We start from the raw sequence: 18,518 nt of genomic DNA on the forward strand, positions 1-18,518 counted from the left end.
GCTCATTCTTTCAGTATTTGTTATATCAGGGTTATTATGTATTGTAGATGTGAACATGCTGCTCCATTCGTTCCACTTTAAAGGATCACCATCATAATTTTGTATGCGAATGTCAGGCAGCTTTACAGACAGATGCGGATTTCGAAACCGGTAATTAAACTGACCCTGATCTGTGTTAGAATTCCAACTTAATGTAGTTGGTAATTGATTTGCAAAGACTGGATCGTTTTGCTGAGACACAGAAACTGGTATTCCGTAGTTAGCAGGTGCTTGATCATATTCATTGCTGATTGCCGAGGAGGCGAATGCTGTAGGCCATTGATTACATGATGATGACATTGACCATGGTGTAGGGTTGTAGTAAGGTCTCGACGAACAAGCAACTGAACCTTGTTGGGGGAGTAGCATAGTAGTTCGAACTGTGTCAGGCCATGAACAAAACTTGTAATGCATGTTAGTTAATTGTGGATATTCGTCGTATTTTCAGAAAAGAAATATGTTCCATTCTCAAGAGATCTTCGTAATGTTGAGTCCTGATTGACAATTGTACTGGTCATTACAGTTTGTTGTGAAGCAGGGCTCTGTAGGACCACATTTGGAGTTACATTTTGTTCGTGTAGTCTACTACTGAAGACCGCTTCAGAATTTTCCTGCTGATTTGGAGCTGTTATTGAAATTTGATCTGTAGAAGTTTCGGAACTTTCAGCCAAAATATGATTCAGTATTTGAAGGTTCGTCATCAATTGGCTCACTGATGTGAATTCTAGTTCTGTCGGTATTGGTGAGCTCCCCTGAATTTCTTGCGTTTGTCTCAACTACTGTGGAGGCTGTTGTTCGATTGCTTTGAGTAGAGGCTGCACTGTTTGGACGAGAAGTAAGAGTTCGGCGGAGCATTTCGTGTTGCTTCACTTTTTGGGCTACTTCCATCTTCAATCGAATGAGTTGATCAGCTTCTGCCAAAGGGCCTTCAGCGCCCTGATTGTCTTATTCCGTTAACTCATCAACTATATTTTCGATTTCTCCCATAAGACGTTTAAACTCTTCATGCGTTAAAGAAACAATTTCTGTTTCAGTGTTATTACTTACCTGAGCCTCTATCTCATTTTTCAATTCCTCGATCGTATTTAGCCTTCTATAGAAGAGCCATACAGTGCCGGCGATTGACTGTTTTCGTCCTTTCATTTTCCTGTTGAACGCTTTTGACTTTCGAGCTAATTGACGGTAAGTAGCTATAGGAACACGCACTTACAGATGATGTGTTTGAGTGCAAGGATTGTGAGCAGTGGTACGTCTAAGTGTGAAAAAGTATGGTACGAGGTACCTACTGGGGCTGGCGAGGGCAGCAATGGTGTGGGAGTGCGATGGCGCACGGCTGATGGAGCTATAACACAACTAAGTGTCAACAAAGTCAGTAGGAGGCGCCCAATGGAGCTGGCGATGGCAGCTGGGGTGATGGAAGGCGTTGGCGCACGGCTGATGGAGCTATGACACGACTAAGTGTGAATGAAGTTAGTAGGAGGCGCCTACTGGAGCTGGCGATGGCAGCTGGTGTGGGAGTGCGTTGGGGCACGGCTGATGGAGCTATGACACGACTAAGAGTCAATAAAGTCAGTAGGAGGCATCCAATGGAGCTGGCGATGGCAGCTGGGGTGATGGAGTGCGTTGGTGCACGGCTGATGGAGCTATGACATGACTAAGTGTCAATGAAGTCAGTAGAAGGCGCCCAATGGAGCTGGCGATGGCAGCTGGGGCGATGGAGTGCGTTGGCGCACGGCTGATGGAGCTATGACACAACTAAGTGTCAATAAAGTTGGTAGGAGGCGCCCAATGGAGCTGGCGAGGGCAGCTGGGGTGATGGAAGGCGTTGGCGCACGGCTAATGGAGCTATGACACGACTAAGTGTCAATAAAGTCAGTAGGAGGCGCCCAATGGAGCTGACGATGGCAGCTGGGGTGATGAAGTGTGTTGACCCACGGCGGATGGATCTATGACACAACTAAGTGTCAATAAAGCTTGTAGGAGGCGCCTAATGGAGCTGGCGATGGCAGCTGGGGTGTGGGAGTGCGTTGGCGCACGGTTGATGGAGCTATGTCACGAGTAAGTGTCAATGATGTCAGTAGGAGGCACCTACTAGAGTTGGCGACGGCAGCTGGGGTGTGTGAGTGCGTTGGCTCACGGCTGATGGAGCTTTGACACGACTAAGTGTCAATAAAGTTGGTAGGAGGCGCCTACTGGAGCTGGCGATGGCAGCTGGGGTGATGGAGTGCGTTGTGCCACGGCTGATGGAGCTATGACACGACTAAGTGTCAATGAAGTCAGTAGGAGGCGCCTACTGGAGCTGGCGATGGCAGCTGGGGTGATGGATAGCGTTGGCGCACGGCTGACGGAGCTGTGACACGACTATGAGTCAATGAAGTTAGTAGGAGGCGCCCAATGGAGCTGGCGATGGCAGCTGGGGTGGGAGTGCGTTGGGGCACGGCTGATGGAGCTCTGACACGACTAAGAGTCAATAAAGTCAGTAGGAGGCATCCAATGGAGCTGGCGATGGCAGCTGGGGTGATGGAGAGCGTTGGTGCACGGCTGATGGAGCTATGACATGACTAAGTGTCATTGAATCAGTAGGAGGCGCCCAATGGAGCTGGCGATGGCAGCTGGGGTGATGGAAGGCGTTGGCGCACGGCTAATGGAGCTATGACACGACTAAGTGTCAATGAAGTCAGTAGGAGGCGCCCAATGGAGCTGGCGATGGCAGCTGGGGTGATGGAGTGCGTTGACCCACGGCTGATGGATCTATGACACGACTAAGTGTCAATGAAGCTTGTAGGAGGCGCCTACTGGAGCTGGCGATGGCAGCTGGGGTGTGGGAGTGCGTTGGCGCACGGTTGATGGAGCTATGTCACGAGTAAGTGTCAATGATGTCAGTAGGAGGCACCTACTAGAGTTGGCGACGGCAGCTGGGGTGTGTGAGTGCGTTGGCTTACGGCTGATGGAGCTTTGACACGACTAAGTGCCAATAAAGTTGGTAGGAGGCGCCTACTGGAGCTGGCAATGGCAGCTGGGGTGATGGAGTGCGTTGTGGAACGGCTGATGGAGCTATGACACGACTAAGTGTCAATGAAGTCAGTAGGAGGCGCCTACTGGAGCTGGCGATGGCAGCTGGGGTGATGGAGTGCGTTGGCGCACGGCTGATGGAGCTATGACACGACTATGAGTCAATAAAGTTGGTAGGAGGCGCCTACTGGAGCTGGCGATGGCAGCTGGGGTGATGGAGTGCGTTGTGGCACGGCTGATGGAGCTATGACACGACTAAGTGTCAATGAAGTCAGTAGGAGGCGCCTACCGGAGCTGGCGATGGCAGCTGGGGTGATTGAGTGCGTTGGCGCAGGGCTGGTGGAGCAATGACACGACTATGAGTCAATGAAGTCAGTAGGAGGCGCCCAATGGAGCTGGCGATGGCAGCTGGGGTGATGGAGTGCGTTGGCGCACGGCTGATGGAGCTATGACACGACTAAGTGTCAATAAAGTCGGTATGAGGCGCCCAATGGAGCTGGCGATGGCAGCTGGGGTGATGGAAGGCGTTGGCGCACGGCTAATGGAGCTATGACACGACTAGGTGTCAATGAAGTCAGTAGGAGGCGCCCAATGGAGCTGGCAATGGCAGCTGGGGTAATGGAGTGCGTTGACTCACGGCTGATGGATCTATGACACGACTAAGTGTGAATGAAGTCAGTAGGAGGCGCCTACTGGAGCTGGCGATGGCAGTTGGGGTGTGGGAGTGCGTTGGCGCACGGTTGATGGAGCTATGTCACGAGTAAGTGTCAATGATGTCAGTAGGAGGCACCTACTAGAGTTGGCGACGGCAGCGGGTGTGTGAGTGCGTTGGCGCACGGCTGATGGAGCTTTGACACGACTAAGTGTCAATAAAGTTGGTAGGAGGCGCCTACTGGAGCTGGCGATGGCAGCTGGGGTGATGGAGTGCGTTGGCGCACGGCTGATGGAGCAATGACACGACTAAGTGTCAATGAAGTCAGTAGGAGGCGCCTACTGGAGCTGGCGATGGCAGCTGGGGTGATGGAGTGCGTTGGCGCACGGCTGATGGAGCAATGACACGACTATGGGTCAATGAAGTCAGTAGGAGGCGCCCAATGGAGCTGGCGATGGCAGCTGGGGTGATGGAGTGCGTTGGCGCACGGCTGATGGAGCTATGACACGACTAAGTGTCAATGAAGCTTGTAGGAGGCGCCTACTGGAGCTGGCGATGGCAGCTGGGGTGTGGGAGTGCGTTGGCGCACATTTGATGGAGCTATGTCACGAGTAAGTGTCAATGATGTCAGTAGGAGGCACCTACTAGGGTTGGCGACGGCAGCGGGTGTGTGAGTGCGTTGGCGCACGGCTGATGGAGCTTTAACACGACTAAGTGTCAATAAAGTTGGTAGGAGGCGCCTACTGGAGCTGGCGATGGCAGCTGGGGTGATGGAGTGCGTTGTGGCACGGCTGATGGAGCTATGACACGACTAAGTGTCAATGAAGTCAGTAGGAGGCGCCTACTGGAGCTGGCGATGGCAGCTGGGGTGATGGAGTGCGTTGGCGCACGGCTGATGGAGCAATGACACGACTATGAGTCAATGAAGTCAGTAGGAGGCGCCCAATGGAGCTGGCGATGGCAGCTGGGGTGATGGAGTGCGTTGGCGCACGGCTGATGGAGCTATGACACGACTAAGTGTCAATAAAGTCGGTATGAGGCGCCCAATGGAGCTGGCGATGGCAGCTGGGGTGATGGAAGGCGTTGGCGCACGGCTAATAGAGCTATGACACGACTAAGTGTCAATGAAGTCAGTAGGAGGCGCCCAATGGAGCTGGCGATGGCAGCTGGGGTGATGGAGTGCGTTGAACCACGGCTGATGGACCTATGACACGACTAAATGTCAATGAAACTTGTAGGAGGCGTCTACTGGAGCTGGCGATGGCAGCTGGGGTGTGGGAGTGCGTTGGCGCACGGTTGATGGAGCTATGTCACGAGTAAGTGTCAATGCTGTCAGTAGGAGGCACCTCCTAGAGTTGGCGACGGCAGCGGGTGTGTGAGTGCGTTGGCGCACGGCTGATGGAGCTTTGACACGACTAAGTGTCAATAAAGTTGGTAGGAGGCGCCTACTGGAGCTGGCGATGGCAGCTGGGGTGATGGAGTGCGTTGGCGCACGGCTGATGGAGCAATGAAACGACTATGAGTCAATGAAGTCAGTAGGAGGCGCCTACTGGAGCTGGAGATGGCAGCTGGGGTGATGGAGTGCGTTGTGGCACGACTGATGGAGCTATGACACGACTAAGTGTCAATGAAGTCAGTAGGAGGCGCCTACTGGAGCTGGCGATGGCAGCTGGGGTGATGGAGTGCGTTGGCGCACGGCTGATGGAGCAATGACACGACTATGAGTCAATGAAGTCAGTAGGAGGCGCCTACTGGAGCTGGAGATGGCAGCTGGGGTGATGGAAGGCGTTGGCGCACGGCTAATGGAGCTATGACACGACTAAGTGTCAATGAAGTCAGTAGGAGGCGCCCAATGGAGCTGGCGATGGCAGCTGGGGTGATGGAGTGCGTTGACCCACGGCTGATGGATCTATGACACGACTAAGTGTCAATGAAGCTTGTAGGAGGAGCCTACTGGAGCTGGCGATGGCAGCTGGGGTGTGGGAGTGCGTTGGCGCACGGTTGATGGAGCTATGTCACGAGTAAGTGTCAATGATGTCAGTAGGAGGCACCTACTAGAGTTGGCGACGGCAGCGGGTGTGTGAGTGCGTTGGCGCACGGCTGATGGAGCTTTGACACGACTAAGTGTCAATAAAGTTGGTAGGAGGCGCCTACTGGAGCTGGCGATGGCAGCTGGGGTGATGGAGTGCGTTGTGGCACGGCTGATGGAGCTATGACACGACTAAGTGTCAATGAAGTCAGTAGGAGGCGCGTACTGGAGCTGGCGATGGCAGCTGGGGTGATGGAGTGCGTTGGCGCACGGCTGATGGAGCTATGACACGACTAAGTGTCAATGAAGTCAGTAGGAGCGCCTACTGGAGCTGGCGATGGCAGCTGGGGTGATGGAGTGCGTTGGCGCACGGCTGATGGAGCTCTGACACGACTAAGTGTCAATGAAGTCAGTAGGAGGCGCCCAATGGAGCTGGCGATGGCAGCTGGGGTGATGGAGTGCGTTGACCCACGGCTGATGGATCTATGACACGACTAAGTGTCAATGAAGCTTGTAGGAGGCGCCTACTGGAGCTGGCGATGGCAGCTGGGGTGTGGGAGTGCGTTGGCGTACGGTTGATGGAGCTATGTCACGAGTAAGTGTCAATGATGTCAGTAGGAGGCACCTACTAGAGTTGGCGACGGCAGCTGGGGTGTGTGAGTGCGTTGGCTCACGGCTGATGGAGCTTTGACACTACTAAGCGTCAATAAAGTCAGTAGGAGGCGCCTACTGGAGCTGGCGATTGCAGCTAGGGTGATGGAGTGCGTTGGCGCACGGCTGATGGAGCTATGACATGACTAAGTGTCAATAAAGTCAGTAGGAGGCGCCTACTGGAGCTGGCGATGGCAGCTGGGGTGATGGAAGGCGTTGGCGCACGGCTAATGGAGCTATGACACGACTAAGTGTCAATGAAGTCAGTAGGAGGCGCCCAATGGAGCTGGCGATGGCAGCTGGGGTGATGGAGTGCGTTGACCCACGGCTGATGGATCTATGACACGACTAAGTGTCAATGAAGCTTGTAGGAGGCGCCTACTGGAGCTGGCGATGGCAGCTGGGGTGATGGAGTGCGTTGGCGCACGGCTGATGGAGCAATGACACGACTATGAGTCAATGAAGTCAGTAGGAGGCACCTACTAGAGTTGGCGACGGCAGCGGGTGTGTGAGTGCGTTGGCGCACGGCTGATGGAGCTTTGACACGACTAAGTATCAGTAAAGTTGGTAGGAGGCGCCTACTGGAGCTGGCGATGGCAGCTGGGGTGATGGAGTGCGTTGTGGCACGGCTGATGGAGCTATGACACGACTAAGTGTCAATGAAGTCAGTAGGAGGCGCCTACTGGAGCTGGCGATGGCAGCTGGGGTGATGGAGTGCGTTGGCGCACGGCTGATGGAGCAATGACACGACTATGAGTCAATGAAGTCAGTAGGAGGCGCCTACTGGAGCTGGCGATGACAGCTTGGGTGATGGAGTGCGTTGGCGCACGGCTGATGGAGCTATGACACGACTAAGTCTCAATGAAGTCAGTAGGAGCGCCTACTGGAGCTGGCGATGGCAGCTGGGGTGATGGAGTGCGTTGGCGCACGGCTGATGGAGCTATGACGTGACTAAGTGCCAATGAAGTCAGTAGGAGGTGCCTACTGGAGCTGGCGATGGCAGCTGGGGTGATGGAGTGCGTTGGCGCACGGCTGATGCAGCTATGACACAACTAAGTGTCAATGAAATCAGTAGGAGGCGCCTACTGGAGCTGGCGATGGCAGCTTGTGTGATGGAGTGCGTTTGCGCACGGCTGATGGAGCTATGACACGACTAAGTGTCAATGAAGTCAGTAGGAGGCGCCTACTGGAGCTGGCGATAGCAGCTTGGGTGATGGAGTGCGTTGGCGCACGGCTGATGGAGCTATGACACGACTAAGTGTCAATGAAGTCAGTAGGAGCACCTACTGGAGCTGGCGATGGCAGCTGGGGTGATGGAGAGCGTTGGCGCACGGCTGATGGAGCTATGACACGACTAAGAGACAATTATGTCAGTAGGAGGCGCCTACTGGAGCTGGCGATGGCAGCTGGGGGGTGGGAGTACGTTGGCGCACGGCTAATGGAGCTATGACACGACTGAGTGTCAACGAAGTTAGTAGGAGGCACCTACTGGAGCTGGCGATGGCAGCTTGTGTGATGGAGTGCGTTTGCGCACGGCTGATGGAGCAATGACACGACTAAGTGTCAATGAAGTCAGTAGGAGGCGCCTACTGGAGCTGGCGATAGCAGCTGGGGTGATGGAGTGCGTTGGCGCACGGCTGATGGAGCTATGACACGACTAAGTGTCAATGATGTCAATAGGAGGCGCCTACTGGAGCTGGCGATGGCAGCTGGGGTGATGGAGTGCGTTGGCGCACGGCTGATGGAGCTATGACACAACTAAGTGTCAATGATGTCAGTAGGAGGCGCCTACTGGAGCTGGCGATGGCAGCTGGGGTGTGGGAGTGCGTTGGCGCACGGCTGATGGAGCTATGACACGGTTAAGTGTCAATGAAATCAGTAGGAAGTGCCTAATAGAGCTGGCGATGGCAGGTGGGGTGATGGAGTGCGTTGGCGCACAGCTGATGGAACTATGACGTGACTAAGTGCCAATGATGTCAGTAGGAGGCGCCTACTGGAGCTGGCGATAGCAACTGGGGTGTGGGAGTGCGTTGGCGCACGGCTGATGGAGCTATGACACGACTAAGTGTCAATGATGTCAGTAGGAGGCGCCTACTGGAGCTGGCGATGGCAGCTGGGGTGTGGGAGTTCGTTGACGCACGGCTGATGGAGCTATGACACGATTAAGTGTCAATGAAATCAGTAGGAAGTGCCTACTGGAGCTCGCGATGGCAGCTGGGGTGATGGAGTGCGTTGGCGCACGGCTGATGGAGCTATGACACGACTAAGTGTCAATGAAATCAGTAGGAGGCGCCTACTGGAGCTGGCGATGGGAGCTGGGGTGACGGAGTGCGTTGGCGCACTGCTGATGGAGCTATGACAAGACTAAGTGTCAATAAAGTCAGCAGGAGGCGCCTATTGGTGCTGGCGAGGGCAGCTGGGGTGTGGGAGTGCGTTGGCGCACGGCTGATGGAGCTATGACAAAACTAAGTGTCAATGAAGTCAGTAGGAGGCGCCTACTGGAGCTTGCGTTGGCAGCTGGGGTGATGGAGTGCGTTGGCGCACGGCTGATGGAGCTATGACACGACTAAGAGTCAATTATGTCAGTAGGAGGCGCCTACTGGAGCTGGCGATGGCAGCTGTGGGGTGGGAGTGCGTTGGCGCACGGCTAATGGAGCTATGACACGACTAAGTGTCAATGATGTCAGTAGGAGGCGCCTACTGGAGCTGGCGATGGCAGCTGGGGTGATGGAGTGCGTTGGCGCACGGCTGATGGAGCTATGACACGATTAAGTGTCAATGAAATCAGTAGGAAGTGCCTACTGGAGCTGGCGATGGCAGCTGGCGTGATGGAGTGCGTTGGCGCACGGCTGATGGAGCTATGACACGACTAAGTGCCAATGATGTCAGTAGGAGGCGCCTACTGGAGCTGGCGATGGCAACTGGGGTGTGGGAGTGCGTTGGCGCACGGCTGATGGAGCTATGACACGACTAAGTGTCAATGATGTCAGTAGGAGGCGCCTACTGGAGCTGGCGATGGCAGCTGGGGTCTGGGAGTTCGTTGGCGCACGACTGATGGAGCTATGACACGATTAAGTGTCAATGAAATCAGTAGGAAGTGCCTACTGGAGCTCGCGATGGCAGCTGGGGTGATGGAGTGCGTTGGCGCATGGCTGATGGAGCTATGACACGACTAAGTGTCATTGAAATCAGTAGGAGGCGCCTACTGGAGCTGGCGATGGGAGCTGGGGTGATGGAGTGCGTTGGCGCACTGCTGATGGAGCTATGACAAGACTAAGTGTCAATAAAGTCAGTAGGAGGCGCCTATTGGTGCTGGCGAGGGCAGTTGGGGTGTGGGAGTGCGTTGGCGCACGGCTGATGGAGCTATGACAAAACTAAGTGTCAATGAAGTCAAAAGGAGGCGCCTACTGGAGCTGGCGTTGGCAGCTGGGGTGATGGAGTGCGTTGGCGCACGGCTGATGGAGCTATGACACGACTGAGTGTCAATGAAGTTAGTAGGAGGCGCCTACTGGAGCTGGCGATGGCAGCTGGGGTGTGGGAGTGCGTTGGCGCACGGCTAATGGAGCTATGACACGACTGGGTCTCAATGAAGTTAGTAGGAGGCGGCTACTGGAGCTGGCGATGGCAGCTGGGGTGATGGAGTGCGTTGGCGCACGGCTGATGGAGCTATGACACGATTAAGTGTCAATGAAATCAGTAGGAAGTGCCTACTGGAGCTGGCGATGGCAGCTGGGGTGATGGAGTGCGTTGGCGCACGGCTGAAGGAGCTATGACACGACTAAGTGTCAATGAAATCAGTAGGAGGCGCCTACTGGAGCTGGCGTTGGCAGCTGGGGTGATGGAGTGCGTTGGCGCACGGCTGATGGAGCTATGACACGACTAAGAGTCAATTATGTCAGTAGGAGGCGCCTACTGGAGCTGGCGATGGCAGCTGGGGGTGGGAGTGCGTTGGCGCACGGCTAATGGAGCTATGACACGACTGAGTCACAATGAAGTTAGTAGGAGGCGCCTACTGGAGCTGGCGATGGCAGCTTGTGTGATGGAGTGCGTTTGCGCACGGCTGATGGAGCTATGACACGACTAAGTGTCAATGAAGTCAGTAGGAGGCGCCTACTGGAGCTGGCGATAGCAGCCGGGGTGATGGAGTGAGTTGGCGCACGGCTGATGGAGCTATGACACGACTAAATGTCAATGATGTCAGTAGGAGGCGCCTACAGGAGCTGGCGATGGCAGCTGTGGTGTGGGAGTGCGTTGGCGCACGGCTGATGGAGCTATGACACGATTAAGTGTCAATGAATTCAGTAGGAAGTGCCTACTGGAGCTGGCGATGGCAGCTGGGGTGATGGAGTGCGTTGGCGCACGGCTGATGGAGCTATGACACGATTAAGTGTCAATGAAATCAGTAGGAAGTGCCTACTGGAGCTGGCGATGGCAGCTGGGGTGATGGAGTGCGTTGGCGCACGGCTGAAGGAGCTATGACACGACTAAGTGTCAATGAAATCAGTAGGAGGCGCCTACTGGAGCTGGCGTTGGCAGCTGGGGTGATGGAGTGCGTTGGCGCACGGCTGATGGAGCTATGACACGACTAAGAGTCAATTATGTCAGTAGGAGGCGCCTACTGGAGCTGGCGATGGCAGCTGGGGGTGGGAGTGCGTTGGCGCACGGCTAATGGAGCTATGACACGACTGAGTCACAATGAAGTTAGTAGGAGGCGCCTACTGGAGCTGGCGATGGCAGCTTGTGTGATGGAGTGCGTTTGCGCACGGCTGATGGAGCTATGACACGACTAAGTGTCAATGAAGTCAGTAGGAGGCGCCTACTGGAGCTGGCGATAGCAGCCGGGGTGATGGAGTGAGTTGGCGCACGACTGATGGAGCTATGACACGACTAAATGTCAATGATGTCAGTAGGAGGCGCCTACAGGAGCTGGCGATGGCAGCTGTGGTGTGGGAGTGCGTTGGCGCACGGCTGATGGAGCTATGACACGATTAAGTGTCAATGAATTCAGTAGGAAGTGCCTACTGGAGCTGGCGATGGCAGCTGGGGTGATGGAGTGCGTTGGCGCACGGCTGATGGAGCTATGAGAAAACTAAGTGTCAATGAAGTCAGTAGGAGGCGCCTACTGGAGCTGGCGTTGGCAGCTGGGTTGATGGAGTGCGTTGGCGCACGGCTGATGGAGATATGACACGACTAAGAGTCAATTATGTCAGTAGGAGGCGCCTACTGGAGCTGGCGATGGCAGCTGGGCGGTGGGAGTGCGTTGGCGCACGGCTAATGGAGCTATGACACGACTGAGTGTCAATGAAGTTAGTAGGAGGCGCCTACTGGGGCTGGCGATGGCAGCTTGTGTGATGGAGTGCGTTTGCGCCCGGCTGATGGAGCTATGACACGACAAAGTGTCAATAAAGTCAGTAGGAGGCGCCTACTGGAGCTGGCGATGGCAGCTGGGGTGATGGAGTACGTTGGCGCACGGCTGATGGAGCTATGACACGACTAAAAGTCAATGATGTCAGTAGGAGGCGCCTACTGGAGCTGGCGATGGCAGCTGGGTTGTGGGAGTGCGTTGGCGCACGGCTGATGGAGCTATGACACGATTAAGTGTCAATGAAATCAGTAGGAAATGCCTACTGGAGCTGGCGATGGCAGCTGGGGTGATGGAGTGCGTTGGGGCACGGCTGATGGAGCTATGACACGACTAAGTGTCAATGAAGTCAGTAGGAAGTGCCTACTGGAGCTGGCGATGGCAGCTGGCGTGATGGAGTGCGTTGGCGCACGGCTGATGGAGCTATGACACGACTAAGTTTCAATGAAGTCAGTAGGAGGCGCCTAATGGAGCTGGCGATAGCAGCCGGGGTGGAGTGAGTTGGCGCACGGCTGATGGAGCTATGACACGACTAAATGTCAATGATGTCAGTAGGAGGCGCCTACAGGAGCTGGCGATGGCAGCTGTGGTGTGGGAGTGCGTCGGCGCAAGGCTGATGGAGCTATGACACGATTAAGTGTCAATGAATTCAGTAGGAAGTGCCTACTGGAGCTGGCGATGGCAGCTGGGGTGATGGAGTGCGTTGGCGCACGGCTGATGGAGCTATGACAAAACTAAGTGTCAATGAAGTCAGTAGGAGGCGCCTACTGGAGCTGGCGTTGGCAGCTGGGTTGATGGAGTGCGTTGGCGCACGGCTGATGGAGATATGATACGACTAAGAGTCAATTATGTCAGTAGGAGGCGCCTACTGGAGCTGGCGATGGCAGCTGGGGGGTGGGAGTGCGTTGGCGCACGGCTAATGGAGCTATGACACGACTGAGTGTCAATGAAGTTAGTAGGAGGCGCCTACTGGAGCTGGCGATGGCAGCTTGTGTGATGGAGTGCGTTTGCGCACGGCTGATGGAGCTATGACACGACAAAGTGTCAATAAAGTCAGTAGGAGGCGCCTACTGGAGCTGGCGATGGCAGCTGGGGTGATGAAGTGCGTTGGCGCACGGCTGATGGAGCTATGACACGACTAAAAGTCAATGATGTCAGTAGGAGGCGCCTACTGGAGCTGGCGATGGCAGCTGGGTTGTGGGAGTGCGTTGGCGCACGGCTGATGGAGCTATGACACGATTAAGTGTCAATGAAATCAGTAGGAAATGCCTACTGGAGCTGGCGATGGCAGCTGGGGTGATGGAGTGCGTTGGCGCACGGCTGATGGAGCTATGACAAAACTAAGTGTTAATGATGTCAGTAGGAGGCGCCTACTGGAGCTGGCGATGGCAGCTGGGGTGTGGGAGTGCGTTGTCGCACGGCTGATGGAGCTGTGACACGATTAAGTGTCAATGAAATCAGTAGGAAGTGCCTACTGGAGCTGGCGATGGCAGCTGGGGTGATGGAGTGCGTTGGCGCACGGCTGATGGAGCTATGACACGACTTAGTGTCAATGATGTCAGTAGGAGGCGCCTACTGGAGCTGGCGATGGCAGCTGGGGTGTGGGAGTGCGTTGGCGCACGGCTAATGGAGCTATGACACGATTAAGTGTCAATGAAATCAGTAGGAAGTGTCTACTGGAGCTGGCGATGGCAGCTGGGGTGATGGAGTGCGTTGGCACACGGCTGATGGAGCTATGACGTGACTAAGTGCCAATGATGTCAGTAGGAGGCGCCTACTGGAGCTGGCGATGGCAACTGGGGTGTGGGAGTGCGTTGGCGCACGGCTGATGGATCTCTGACACGACTAAGTGTCAATGATATCAGTAGGAGGCGCCTACTGGAGCTGGCGTTGGCAGCTGTGGTGTGGGAGTGCGTTGGCGCACGGCTGATGGAGCTATGACACGATTAAGTGTCAATGAAATCAGTAGGAAGTGCCTACTGGAGCTGGCGATGGCAGCTGGGGTGATGGAGTGCGTTGGCGCACGGCTGATGGAGCTCTGACTCGACTAAGTGTCAATGAAATCAGTAGGAGGCGCCTACTGGAGCTGGCGATGGGAGCTGGGGTGATGGAGTGCGTTGGCGCACTGCTGATGGAGCTATGACAAGACTAAGTGTCAATGATGTCAGTAGGAGGCGCCTACTGGAGCTGGCGATGGCAGCTGGGGTGTGGGAGTGCGTTGTCGCACGGCTGATGGAGCTGTGACACGATTAAGTGTCAATGAAATCAGTAGGAAGTGCCTACTGGAGCTGGCGATGGCAGCTGGGGTGTGGGAGTGCGTTGGCGCACGGCTAATGGAGCTATGACACGACTGAGTGTCAATGAAGTTAGTAGGAGGCGCCTACTGGAGCTGGCGATGGCAGCTTGTGTGATGGAGTGCGTTTGCGCACGGCTGATGGAGCTATGACACGACAAAGTGTCAATAAAGTCAGTAGGAGGCGCCTACTGGAGCTGGCGATGGCAGCTGGGGTGATGGAGTGCGTTGGCGCACGGCTGATGGAGCTATGACACGACTAAAAGTCAATGATGTCAGTAGGAGGCGCCTACTGGAGCTGGCGATGGCAGCTGGGTTGTGGGAGTGCGTTGGCGCACGGCTGATGGAGCTATGACAAAACTAAGTGTTAATGATGTCAGTAGGAGGCGCCTACTGGAGCTGGCGATGGCAGCTGGGGTGTGGGAGTGCGTTGTGGCACGGCTGATGGAGCTGTGACACGATTAAGTGTCAATGAAATCAGTAGGAAGTGCCTACTGGAGCTGGCGATGGCAGCTGGGGTGATGGAGTGCGTTGGCGCACGGCTGATGGAGCTATGACACGACTTAGTGTCAATGATGTCAGTAGGAGGCGCCTACTGGAGCTGGCGATGGCAGCTGGGGTGTGGGAGTGCGTTGGCGCACGGCTAATGGAGCTATGACACGATTAAGTGTCAATGAAATCAGTAGGAAGTGCCTACTGGAGCTGGCGATGGCAGCTGGGGTGATGGAGTGCGTTGGCACACGGCTGATGGAGCTATGACGTGACTAAGTGCCAATGATGTCAGTAGGAGGCGCCTACTGGAGCTGGCGATGGCAACTGGGGTGTGGGAGTGCGTTGGCGCACGGCTGATGGATCTCTGACACGACTAAGTGTCAATGATATCAGTAGGAGGCGCCTACTGGAGCTGGCGTTGGCAGCTGTGGTGTGGGAGTGCGTTGGCGCACGGCTGATGGAGCTATGACACGATTAAGTGTCAATGAAATCAGTAGGAAGTGCCTACTGGAGCTGGCGATGGCAGCTGGGGTGATGGAGTGCGTTGGCGCACGGCTGATGGAGCTCTGACACGACTAAGTGTCAATGAAATCAGTAGGAGGCGCCTACTGGAGCTGGCGATGGGAGCTGGGGTGATGGAGTGCGTTGGCGCACTGCTGATGGAGCTATGACAAGACTAAGTGTCAATGATGTCAGTAGGAGGCGCCTACTGGAGCTGGCGATGGCAGCTGGGGTGTGGGAGTGCGTTGTCGCACGGCTGATGGAGCTGTGACACGATTAAGTGTCAATGAAATCAGTAGGAAGTGCCTACTGGAGCTGGCGATGGCAGCTGGGGTGATGGAGTGCGTTGGCGCACGGCTGATGGAGCTATGACACGACTTAGTGTCAATGATGTCAGTAGGAGGCGCCTACTGGAGCTGGCGATGGCAGCTGGGGTGTGGGAGTGCGTTGGCGCACGGCTAATGGAGCTATGACACGATTAAGTGTCAATGAAATCAGTAGGAAGTGCCTACTGGAGCTGGCGATGGCAGCTGGGGTGATGGAGTGCGTTGGCACACGGCTGATGGAGCTATGACGTGACTAAGTGCCAATGATGTCAGTAGGAGGCGCCTACTGGAGCTGGCGATGGCAACTGGGGTGTGGGAGTGCGTTGGCGCACGGCTGATGGATCTCTGACACGACTAAGTGTCAATGATATCAGTAGGAGGCGCCTACTGGAGCGGGCGTTGGCAGCTGGGGTGTGGCAGTGCGTTGGCGCACGGCTGATGGAGCTATGACACGATTAAGTGTCAATGAAATCAGTAGGAAGTGCCTACTGGAGCTGGCGATGGCAGCTGGGGTGATGGAGTGCGTTGGCGCACGGCTGATGGAGCTCTGACACGACTAAGTGTCAATGAAATCAGTAGGAGGCGCCTACTGGAGCTGGCGATGGGAGCTGGGTTGATGGAGTGCGTTGGCGCACTGCTGATGGAGCTATGACAAGACTAAGTGTCAATAAAGTCAGTAGGAGGCGCCTATTGGAGCTAGCGAGGGCAGCTGGGGTGTGGGAGTGCGTTGGCGCACGGCTGATGGAGCTATGACAAAACTAAAGGTCAATGAAGTCAGTAGGAGGCGCCTACTGGAGCTGGCAATGGCAGCTGGGGTCATGGAGTGCGTTGGCGCACGGCTGATGGAGCTATGACACTGCTAAGTGTCAATGATGTCAGTAGGAGGCGCCTACTGGAGCTGGCGATGGCAGCTGGGGTGTGGGAGTGCGTTGGCGCACGGCTGATGGAGCTATGGCACGACTGAGTGTCAATGAAGTCAATAGGAGGCGCCTACTGGAGCTGGCGATGGCAGCTGGGGTGTGGGGGTGCGTTGGCGCACGGCTGATGGAGCTATGACACGATTAAGTGTCAATGAAATCAGTAGGAAGTGCCTACTGGAGCTGGCGATGGCAGCTGGGGTGATGGAGTGCGTTGGCGCACGGCTGATGGAGCTATGACACGACTTAGTGTCAATGATGTCAGTAGGAGGCGCCTACTGGAGCTGGCGATGGCAGCTGGGGTGTGGGAGTGCGTTGGCGCACGGCTAATGGAGCTATGACACGATTAAGTGTCAATGATGTCAGTAGGAGGCGCCTACTGGAGCTGGCGATGGCAACTGGGGTGTCGGAGTGCGTTGGCGCACGGCTGATGGATCTATGACACGACTAAGTGTCAATGATATCAGTAGGAGGCGCCTACTGGAGCTGGCGTTGGCAGCTGGGTTGTGGGAGCGCGTTGGCGCACGGCTGATGGAGCTATGACACGATTAAGTGTCAATGAAATCAGTAGGAAGTGCCTACTGGAGCTGGCGATGGCAGCTGGGGTGATGGAGTGCGTTGGCGCACGGCTGATGGAGCTCTGACACGACTAAGTGTCAATGAAATCAGTAGGAGGCGCCTACTGGAGCTGGCGATGGGAGCTGGGGTGATGGAGTGCGTTGGCGCACGGCTGATGGAGCTATGACAAAACTAAGTGTCAATGAAGTCAGTAGGAGGCGCCTACTGGAGCTGGCGTTGGCAGCTGGGTTGATGGAGTGCGTTGGCGCACGGCTGATGGAGATATGACAGGACTAAGAGTCAATTATGTCAGTAGGAGGCGCCTACTGGAGCTGGCGATGGCAGCTGGGTGTGGAAGTGCGTTGGCGCACGGCTAATGGAGCTATGACACGATTAAGTGTCGATGAAATCAGTAGGAAGTGCCTACTGGAGCTGACGATGGCAGCTGGGGTGATGGAGTGCGTTGGCACACGGCTGATGGAACTATGACGTGACTAAGTGGCAATGATGTCAGTAGGAGGCGCCTACTGGAGCTGGCGATGGCAACTGGGGTGTCGGAGTGCGTTGGCGCACGGCTGATGGATCTATGACACGACTAAGTGTCAATGATATCAGTAGGAGGCGCCTACTGGAGCTGGCGTTGGCAGCTGGGTTGTGGGAGCGCGTTGGCGCACGGCTGATGGAGCTATGACACGATTAAGTGTCAATGAAATCAGTAGGAAGTGCCTACTGGAGCTGGCGATGGCAGCTGGGGTGATGGAGTGCGTTGGCGCACGGCTGATGGAGCTCTGACACGACTAAGTGTCAATGAAATCAGTAGGAGGCGCCTACTGGAGCTGGCGATGGGAGCTGGGGTGATGGAGTGCGTTGGCGCACTGCTGATGGAGCTATGACAAGACTAAGTATCAATAAAGTCAGTAGGAGGCGCCTATTGGAGCTGGCGAGGGCAGCTGGGGTGTGGGAGTGCGTTGGCGCACGGCTGATGGAGCTATGACAAAACTAAAGGTCAATGAAGTCAGTAGGAGGCGCCTACTGGAGCTGGCAATGGCAGCTGGGGTCATGGAGTGCGTTGGCGCACGGCTGATGGAGCTATGACAGGACTAAGAGTCAATTATGTCAGTAGGAGGCGACTACTGGAGCTGGCGATGGCAGCTGGGGGGTGGGAGTGCGTTGGCGCACGGCTAATGGAGCTATGACACGACTGAGTGTCAATGAATATAGTAGGAGGCGCCTACTGGAGCTGGCGATGGCAGCTGGGGTGTGGGAGTGCGTTGGCGCACGGCTGATGGAGCTATGACACGATTAAGTGTCAATGAAATCAGTAGGAAGTGCCTACTGGAGCTGGCGATGGCAGCTGGGGTGATGGAGTGCGTTGGCGCACGGCTGATGGAGCTATGACGCGACTAAGTGTCAATGAAATCAGTAGGAGGCGCCTACTGGAGCTGGCGATGGGAGCTGGGGTGATGGAGTGCGTTGGCGCACGGCTGATGGAGCTATGACAAGACTGAGTGTCAATAAAATCAGTAGGAGGCGCCTATTGGAGCTGGCGAGGGCAGCTGGGGTGTGGGAGTGCGTTGGCGCACGGCTGACTGAGCTATGACAAAAGTAAGTGTCAATGAAGTCAGTAGGAGGCGCCTACTGGAGCTGGCGTTGGCAGCTGGGGTGATGGAGTGCGTTGGCGCACGG

This window comes from Convolutriloba macropyga, chromosome 13 (assembly GCF_964194025.1).
Source record: "Convolutriloba macropyga chromosome 13, txConMacr16.3, whole genome shotgun sequence".
NCBI classification, from domain to species: domain Eukaryota; kingdom Metazoa; phylum Xenacoelomorpha; order Acoela; family Convolutidae; genus Convolutriloba; species Convolutriloba macropyga.